We start from the raw sequence: 10,839 nt of genomic DNA, 5'->3' as shown, positions 1-10,839 counted from the left end.
CACTTACGAATTTTCCTTTCCTATTGAACATATTACTTTCCATGTGAAATATTATAGGTTATTTACATTTTAGAGTACCTGAGGATTAAATAGAAACCTCGTTTGACCTTTTTGGACGAAGTTTACCAGTAGCTTTTGGACTCCTTTGTCTGCACATTGAATGAGTGGATTACTGAAATCAATTGCACCAACTAAACTGGTGCAATTGAAGAATTTTAAAGAACAAAATGTCAATTTGTTGTGTAGCTGGGACCCTTGGGATTGCAAACAGAGGAAGATCTTCAAAGAAAAGTGATTTATTTAATCGCTATTTGTGATTTTGTGAAGCCTGTGCTGGTTGATAAATATGTTGATGTGGGGCGCTGTCCTCAGACAATCGCATCGTATGCTTTTGCCATAAAGCCTTTTTGAAATCTGACAATGCAGTTAGATTAACAAGAAGTTAAGCTTTTAAATGATATAATACACTTGTATGTTCATGAATGTTTAATATTACAAATATTTATTTGAATTGCGGGCCCTGCAATTTCCCAGGATGTTGTCGGCAGGTGTCCCGCTCGCTAAACACCTAGCCGATGACAGATTAAAAATCCATCTTTCCAGAAACAAGTCTCTCATCATTGCCGCTTGTTATATACCCCTTCAGCCCCCAGCTGTGCCCTGGACACCATATGTAAATTGAACCCCTCCATCAATCTTCAGAGTTCGTACTGTTAGGTGACCTAAACTGCGACATGCTTAACACCCCGGCCGTCCTACAATCTAAGCTAGATGCCCTCAATCTCAAACATATTATCAAGGAATCTACCAGGTACAACCCTAAATCCGTAACCATGGGCACCCACTTAGATATCATCCTGACCAACTTGCCCTCCAAATACACCTCTGCGTTCTTCAACCAGGATCTCAGCGATCACTGCCTCATTGCCTGCGTGCGTAATGGGTCCGCGGTCAAATGACCCTTCTCATCACTGTCAAACGCTCCCTAAAACACTTCAGCGAGCAGGCCTTTCTAATCGACCTGGCCCGGGTATCCTGGAAGGATATTGACCTCATCCCGTCAGTAGAGGATGCCTGGTTGCTCTTGAAAAGTGCTTTCCTCTCCATCTTAAATAAGCATGCCCCATTCAAAAAATGTGAACTAAGAAAAATATAGCCCTTGGATCACCCCAGACTTGACTGCCCTTGACCAGAGCAAAAACATCCTGTGGCATTCTCCATTAGCATCAAATAGCCCCTGTGATATGCAACTTTTCAGGGAAGTCAGGAACCAATATACTCTGTCAGTTAGGAAAGCTAAGGCTAGCTTTTTCAAACAGAAATTTGCTTCCTGCAGCACTAATTCCAAAAGGCTTTGGGACACTGTATGGTCCATGGAGAATAAGAGCACCTCCTCCCAGCTGCCCACTGCACTGAGGAGAGAAAACACTGTCACCACCGAAAAAACTACGATCATCGATCATTTCAAAAAGCATTTTTCTATGGCTGGCCATGCTTTCCACCGGGCTACCCCTACCCCGGCCAACATCTCAGCACCCCCTGCAGCAACTTGACACCCCCCCGGCTTCTACTCTCTTTCTAAAATTATCTGACGAAATTGTTGCAACCCCTATTACTAGCCGATTCAACCTCTCTTTCATACCGTCTGAGATCCCCAAAGATTGGAAAGATGCCGCGGTCATCCCCCTCTTCAAAGGGCCAAGGCTTTCGACTCTGTCAATCACCACATTCTTATCGGCAGACTCAACAGCCTTGGCTTCTCAAATGACTATCTTGCCTGGTTCACCAACTACTTCTCAGATAGAGTTCAGTGTGTCAAATCAGAGGGCCTGTTGTCCGGACACTTGGCAGTCTCTATTGGGTGCCACAGGGTTAAATTCTGGGATGATTCTTTTCTCTGTATATATCAATGATGTCGCGCTTGCAGCTGGTGACTCTCTGATCCACCTCTACGCATATGACACCGGTCTGTATACATCTGGCTCTTCTTTTGACACTGTGCTAACAAACCTCCAAACGAGCTTCAACGCCATACAACACTCCTTCTGTGGCCAACTGCTTTTAAATGCTAGTAAAACTAAGTGCATGATCTTCAACCGATTGCTGCCCACACCCTCCTGCCCGACTAGCATCACTACTCTGGATGGTTCTGACCTAGAATATGTGGACAACTACAAATACCTAGGTGTCTGGTTAGACTGTAAACTCTCCTTCCAGACTCACATTAAGCATCTCCAATCCAACATTAAATCTAGAATCAGCTTCCTATTTCGCAACAAAGCCTACTTCACTCATGCCGCCAAACATACACACGTAAAACTGACTATCATACCGATCCTTGACTTCGGTGATGTCATTTACAAAATAGCACCCAACACTCTACTCAGCAAACTGGATGCAGTCTATCACAGTGCCATCCGTTTTATCACCAAAGTCCCATATACTACCCACCACTGCGACCTGTATGCTGTCGTTGGCTGGCCCTCACTACATATCCGTTGCCAAACCCACTGGCTCTAGTTGATCTATAAGTCTTTGCTAGGTAAAGCCCCACCTTAGCTCAGCTCACTGGTCACCATAGCAACACCCACCCATAGCACGCGCTCCAGCAGGTATATTGCACTGGTCATCCCCAAAGACAACACTTCCTTTGGCGGCCTTTCCTTCCAGTTCTCTGCTGCCAGTGACAGGAATGAATTGCAAAAATCTCTGAACCTGGAGCCTCATATCTCCCTCTCTAACTTTAAGCATCAGTTGTCAGAGCAGCTTACTGATCACTGTACCTGTACACAACTAATCTGTAAATAGTACACACAACTACTTCATCCCCATATTATTACTTACCCTCTTGCTCTTTTGCACCCCAGTACATCATCATCTGCACTCCAGTATTACTGCTAAATTGTAATTATTTTTGCCTCTATTGCCTATTTATTGCCTACCTCCCTACACTTCTACATTTGCACACACTGCACATAGATTTTTCTATTTGTCATTTATTTTGTGTTATTGACTGTACATGTGTTTGTGTAACTCTGTGTTGTTGTTTTTGTCGCACTGCTTTGCTTTATCTTGGCAGGGTCGCAGTTGTAATTGAGAACTTGTTCTCAACTGGCCTACCTGGTTAAATAAAGGTGAAATAAAAAAATTCAATAAATGTCTTAATTTTTGATCTGAAATGCGCTGTCAACTGAGGGACCTTATATAGATATGTGTATGCCTTTCCAAATCATGTCCAAACAATTGAATTTACCACAGGTGGAATGCAAACAAGTTGTAGAAACATCTCTATGATGATAAATCGAAAAAGAATGCTCAATTTCAATTTCAAAGGGTCTGAATACTTATGTAAATAATTCATTTCTGTTTTATATTTTTTATACATTGAAAACATTTCAAACAGTTTTTGCTTTGTCATTATGGAGTATTGTGTGTAGATTGCTGAGGAATTTCTTTACTTAATCCATTTTATAATAAGGCTGTAATGTAACATAATGTGGAAAAAGTCAAGGGGTCTGAATACTTTCTGAAGGCACTGCAGTAGAAAAGACTAATACAGTTGAAGGCGGAAGTTTACATACGTAAACCTGAGCCAAATACATTTAAACTCAGTTTTTCACAATCCCTGACATTTAATCCTAGTAGAATAACCCTGTCTTAGGTCAGTTAGGATCACCACTTTATTTTAAGAATGTGTAATGTCAGAATAATAGCAGAGAAAATTATTTCTTTCAGCTTTTATTTCTTTCATCACATTCCCAGTGGGTCAGAAGTTTACATACTCTCAATCAGTATTTGGTAGCATTGCCTTTAAATTGTTTAATTTGGGTCAAACGTTTCGGGTAGCCTTCCACAAGGATCCCACAATAAGTTGGGTGAATTTTGGCCCATTCCTCCTGACAGAGTTGGTGTAACTGAGTCAGGTTTGTAGGCCTCCTTGCTCGCACATGCTTTTTCAGTTCTGCCCACACATTTTCTATAGGATTGAGGTCAGGGCTTTGTGATGGCCACTCCAATATCTTGACTTTGTTGTCCTTGAGCCATTTTGCCACAACTTTGGAAGTATGCTTAGGGTCACTGTCCATGTGGAAGACCCATTTGCGACCAAGAACTGGACATGTCAAAATTAACAAAAGAGACGTGACTGTGTTGTTCACCGAAGTCCCTTTGAGACTGATATTTTACTCAGCCACTGCCAACCACAAAGGGGGTCACCTGCCGTTTGCCAGCCTTTGTTTTGCTTATCTTCTTACGACACCAATCGCATAGGGGGCAGTATTGTCACTTTCGGATGAAATACCCGTGCCCATATTAAACTGCCTCCTACTCAAACTCAGAAGCTAGGATATGCATATTATTAGTAGATTTGGATAGAAAACACTCTGAAGTTTCTAAAACTGTTTGAATGATGTCTGTGAGTATAACAGAACTCATATGGCAGGCAAAAACCTGAGAAAAATCCTACCAGGAAGTGGAAATCTGATGCGTGGACTCTTTCCAAGTCATTGCCTATCGAACACACAGTGACTAAGGATTAATTTTCTTCCTAAGGCTTCCACTAGATGTCAACAGTCTTTAGAAAGTTGTTGAGGCTTCTATGATGAACAGAGAGCGAACAAGAAGGCTGGGAAGTTGGTGACCCATGCAAGGACATCAGTTCATTGGCGCGCACTCACGTGAGAGGTAGCTGTGTTCCAAAAACGTTTTTCAAGACAATGGAATCGTTCGGATGGAATATTATTGAAGTTCTAAGTGAAAAAGGCCCTAAAGATTGATGCTTTACAACGTTTGACATGTTTAAACGAACGGAAATATAACTTTTTTTTACTTTTCGTCGTGACATTTTCCGCGCTTCCTACATTTGGAGTAGCTAACTGAACGCGCTAAAAAAAAAAAAAAAAAAACATTTTAGTCATTTAGCAGACGCTCTTATCCAGAGCGACTTACAGTAGTGAATGCATACATTTCATACATTTTTTTTTTTTTTTTCTGTGCTGCCCCCCCGTGGGAATCGAACCCACAACCCTGGCGTTGCAAACACCATGCTCTACCAACTGAGCTACAGGGAAGGAGCTATTTGGACATAAATTATGGAGATTATCGAAGAAAACAACATTTATTGTGGACCTGGGATTCCTGGAAGTGCCTTCTGATGAAGATCAAAGGTAAGTGAATATTTCTAATGCTATTTATGAATTTAGATGACTCCAAAATGGCGGGTATCTGTATTGCCTAGTGTATTTTTCTGAGCGCAGTACTCAGATTATTGCAAAGTGTGCTTTCCTCTTGAAGCTTTTTTGAAATCTGTCACAGCGTTTGCATAAAGGAGATGTTCATCTATAATTCTTTGAATGACAGTTTAATATTTTAGCAACGTTTATGACGAGTATTTTTGTAAATTGTTGTGCTGATTCACCCGCAGTATTGGAGGCAAAATATTTTCTGAACGTCACGCGCCAATGTAAAAAGCTGTTTTTGGATATAAATATCAACTTGATTGAACAAAAAATGCATGTATTGTGTAATATGATGTCCTAGGAGTGTCATCTGATGAAGATCGTCAAAGGTTAATGCTTCATTTAGCTGTGTTTTGGGTATTTGTGATGCATCTAGTTGCTTGGAAAATGGCTGTGTGGTTATTTGTGTCTATGAACTCTCCTAACATAATCTAATGTTTTGCTTTCGCTGTAAAGCCTTTTTGAAATCGGACAACATGGTTCGATTCAGGAGAAGTGTATCTATAAAATGGTGTAAAATAGTCCTATGTTTGAGAAATTGAAATTATTAGATTTCTGGATTTGAATTCGGCGCTCTGATTTTTCACTGGCTATTGTCAAACTCAGTCCAGCTGACGGGATTGGTGTCGTATGAAGTTTTAAGTACAGTATTTGTTGTTTGTTGTTTTTATTCATCATTGATCCTGACCAAATTCTGAAACACTAAAAGATATTGATCCATCTCCTCCTCCTCCTCTTCCTCCATCCTCCACCCCCTCATCCTCTTCCTCCCCCCCCCATCCTCTTCCTCCTCCTCCTACTTTTCCTCCTCTTTCCTCCTCTTCTTCCTCCATCTTCCTCCACTTTGTCCTCCGTCCTCCTCCTCTTCATCCTCCTCCTCTGTCCTCCTCCTCCTTTTTGTCCTCTTTATCCTCTTCCTCCTTCGTCCTCCTCTGTCCTCCTCCTCTTCATCATCCTCCTCTGTCTTCCTCCTCCTCTTTGTCCTCTGCCTCCTCTTTGTCCTCCTCCTCCTCTTTGTCATCTTTAGTCTTCCTCCTCCTCTTTGTCCTCTTCAGTCTTCCTCCTCCTCTTTGTCCTCCTCCTTTGTCCTCCACCTTCTTTTTGTTCTCTCCCTCCTCTTTGGCCTCCTCCTTTTTGTCCTCCTCCTCCGTCCTCCTGCTCCTCTTTGTCCTCCTTCTCCTCCTCTCCCATCCTCCTCCTCCTCCACTTTGTCCTCCTCTGTCCTCCTCCTCCTCCCTCCCTCCCTCTTCAACCCTTCCCCATTTGTAGCTGTGGTGGGAGTCTGGGTGGCTGGGCGGGAGGCAAGGCTGTACCCTTTGCTGTCAGAGTTTTATCCCTGTCAAGGTCATCTGCCACATGACTGGAGCAGTGACAGAAGAGCTGGCTGTGCCAAGTGACTATAGAACACATCAGTAGTTTGTGTGTGTGTGCGCTTGTGTGAGGCCTCTGTGACATGAAATACTAGCAGAGATGCTGAAACTGGAAACAAAGATCTCTTTTTCCTTTCCTTACTTTTTATCATGGGTAGAAAACACTGCCACTATCAGACCTTGCCTGCTGGTAGAAAGGCAATATTTATAACACATAGGCCCAACATCTAGCTTTATAGTGAAGTGTTTACAGGACAGTATTCTGGTGAATTATGTATTCAAGTGTTCTAGTACAACCTGCATTGAATTAGTTAACCACACTGACAAACAACAATTTGCTAGGATTAGGGTGGAGACCGGGTATGGTCATGAAGCTACAGTTAGGGTTCGAGTTTAGACTTGGGTTGGGTTTGAACGGGGATGTGGACGAAGCTAGGGTGAGGATTTGATTTGCTTTATTAGGATCCCCCATAAGTGACGCCAATGGTGACAGCTAGTCTGACACATAATGAAAAATACATTACAGAGAAAAGACTTTACAATTTACACACATTTAAAAACTTTAATATGTAGTGTGTGTGTGTGCGCTTGTGTGCATCTATCAGTTAAACATACACATCAATAAATAGGTCAAATGGTGGAGTGGCGTTGTGCGTGAGGTGTCACTTTATTTGTTTTTTGAAACAAGGTTTGCTGTTCACTTCCACTATATGATATGGAAGGGAGTTCCATGCGCTCATGGCTCTGTATAATACTACACGTTTCCTTGAATTTGTTCTGAACCTGGGGACTGTGAAAAGACCCTGCGTGGCATTTATGGTGAGGTAAGTGTGTGTAAAAAAACAATACATAAAAAAACATGAGCTGGCGTACACCCAGAATAATAGTTTGTGTGGAGGTGCTGACTAACGGCGAATAATAATAAATTATTTTGATGGTTTAGGGTAAGTGTGTGTGTCAGTCCTGTGTGGAAGTTCACTATGCAAACAATTTGGAAATTCCAACACGAATGTTTCTTATAAAAACAAGAAGTGACGCAGTCAGTCTTTCCTCAACTCTTAGCCAAGAGGCACTGGCATGCATAGTATTAATATTAGCCCTCTGATTACAATGAAGAGCAAGATGTGCTACTCTGTTCTGGGACAGCTGCAGCTTAACTAGGTCTTTCTTTGCAGCACTTGACCATATGACTGGACAATAATCAATGAAATAGGGTGTGTTACGTTCCCCTGTTTCTGTGTAGTGAGTTTGTGTATATGTATGTGTGTATTTCATGAAATGGCTTCCTGGATTCCCCCAAGCAGCTGATTGGTCGGCCCCATTGCAGATTGGAGCTCTGATCCCGCCCTCTCGTTAGGGGATACAGCTGTCGGCAATTGCAAACTCCTTCTCCAACTGGATAAAAGCCAGTGGTCCTTTGTTAGGAGAGAGAGCATCTTTGTATGGCCTGTGTTTCGTTGCTGGTCTAAGGTTTAGTAAAGGCTTTTGTAGCCGGTCCTGCTGAGGTATGTGTATGCCAAAAGGACTATTTTTGATTATTGAAATTGTTCACTTTAAGTTAGTAATTATTCTGTTTTTGTTCCCAGGGGGAAGGGGAAGGCATCTTTGGAGTGCTTAGGCAAGATGCCTGCGGGCATACATATACCCATTTTTACATTTACATTTTAGTCATTTAGCAGACGCTCTTATTCAGAGCGACTTACAGTAGTGAATGCATACATTTCATTTCATGCATTTTTTTAATTTTTTTGTACTGGCCCCCCGTGGGAATCAAACCCACAACCCTGGCGTTGCACACACCATGCTCTACCATGCTCTACCAACTGAGCCACAGGGACATAGTATGTCCTCTGTCTATGCACACTAGGTAAGACCTGGGCGGACCACCCCCTGTATTTTGGTTAGCACGCCAGGTGGTTAAGAATTGATAAGTAGGTAAGGTAGGAGAGGGGGCTCTAACTTTGACTTTCTTTGCTTTGGTTCCGTCCAGCCTCTTTTCCCCACTTTACCGAGTAAAGGAAATAAATGAATTGTCAACGGTAAACTTCTCTGACTTTGTCATCCTTACCCACACCTACAATCACATACCTCTTTCACTTCACGGGGAGTTGCATGTAGCAGGGTGTTGCGTTCCCTCCAAGAGGCGTATGTAACAGGGAGCAGGCCAGGCAGCAAGCTGTTAGCCAGCCTGCCAGCTTAGTGGAATCTGCCACTGGCACAGACAGCTCAGCTATCCCCATTGAGACCGTGTCTGTGCCTCGATCTAAATTGGGCAAAACTAAACGTGGCGGTGTTCACCTTAGCAATCTCACTGGAATAAAGACCTCCTCCATTCCTGTCATCGACTCAGTGGGTTTTGTCCAACATGTCTCCGGACCTATTCACTGCCACAGTCATACTCTGGACCTAGGCTTGTCCCGTGGAATACATATTGCGGATCTTAATGTTTTTCTTCATACCACCAATTTATTATGTTTGCAATTGCAACAAATAATCTGCTTAGACCCCAACCAAGGATCGTCAACAGCCGTGCTATAAATTTTCGGACAACCCAAAGATTCCTAGATGCCCTTCTAGACTCCCTCCACCTACCCAAGGATGTCGGAGTACAAAAATTGGTTAACCAAGTAACTGAGGAACTATATTTAACCTTGCATAATACAGTCACAGATGCAGTCACACCTCTAAAAACAAAAACAAAAAACTTTTGCTGTAAGAATCTAGCTCCCTGGTAAATTGGAAATACCCAAGCCCTGAAGCAAACTTCCAGAAAATTGAAATGGAAATGACGTTCTACCAAACTGGAAGTCTTCTGTCTAGCTTGGAAAGACAGTACCGTGCAATATCAAAGAGCCCTCACTGCTGCTCGATGATCCTATTTTTCCAACTTAAATGAGGAGAATAAGAACAATCCAAAATGTATTTTTGATACTGTCGCAAAGCTAACTAAAAAGCAGCATTCCCCAAGAGGATGGCTTTCACTTCAGCAGTGATAAATTCATGAACTTCTTTGTCAAAAAGATTATGATCATTAGAAAACAAATTACGGACTCCGGTTTAAATATGCGTATTTCGCCAAAGCTCAGTTCCCCTGAGTCTGCACAACACTGCCAGGACCTAGAATCAAGGGAGACACTCAAATGTTTTAATACTATATCTCTTGACACATTTATGAAAATAGTAATGTCCTACAAACCTTCAAGCTGCATAATGGGCCCTATTCCAACTACACTACTGAAAGAGCTGTTTTCTGTGCTTGGTCCTCCTATATTGAACATAATAAATTAATCCCTATCCACCGGATGTGTACCAAACTCAATAAAAGTTGCAGTAATAAAGCCTCTCTTGAAAAAGCCAAACCTTGACCCAGAAAATATAAAAAACTGCCAGCCTATATTGAATCTCCCATTCCTCTCAAATGTTGGGGGAAAAAGCTGTTGAACAGCAACTCCCTGCCTTCCTGAAGAATAACAATGTATACAAAACGCTTCAGTCGGGTTTTAGACCCCATGATAGCACTGAGACTGCACTCGTGAAGGTGGAAAAAAAAAACTTTTAATGGTGTCAGACCAAGGCTCTGCATCTGTCCTCATGCTGCTTTTGACACCATTGATCATCACATTCTTTTGGAGAGATTGGAAACCCAAATTGGCCTACACACAAAGTTCTGGCCTGGTTTAGAGCTTATCTGTTGGAATGATATCAGTTTGTCTCTGTGGATGGTTTGTCCTCTGACAAATCAACTGTTAGTTTCAGTGTTCCTCAAGGCTGCGTTTGAGGACCACTATAATTTTCACTATATATTTTAACTCTTGGTGATGTCATTAGGAAACATAATGATAACTTTCACTGCTATGCGCACGATACACAGCTGTACGTTTTGATGAAACATGGTGAATCCCCAAAATTGCCCTCCCTGGAAGCCTGTTTCTCAGCCATAAGGAAGTGGATGGTGCAAATGTTTTACTTTTAAACTTGAACAAAACAGAGATGCTAGTTCTAGGTCCCAAGAAACAAAGAGATATTCTTTTGGATCTGACAATTACTTTTGATGGTTGGACAGTCGTCTCAAATAATACTGTGAAGGACCTTGGCATTACTCTGGACCCTGATCTTTCTTTAGATGAACATATCAAGAATATTTCAAGGACAGCTTTTTTCCATCTTTGTAACATTGCAAAAATCAGGTTCTGTCCAAAAATTATGCAGAAAGGTTCATCCATGCTTTTGTC

The sequence above is a fragment of the Salmo salar genome, chromosome 01, assembly GCF_965601325.2.
Source record: "Salmo salar chromosome 01, fSalSal1, whole genome shotgun sequence".
Classification (NCBI taxonomy): domain Eukaryota; kingdom Metazoa; phylum Chordata; class Actinopteri; order Salmoniformes; family Salmonidae; genus Salmo; species Salmo salar.
Note: the sequence above shows the minus strand (reverse complement) of the source record.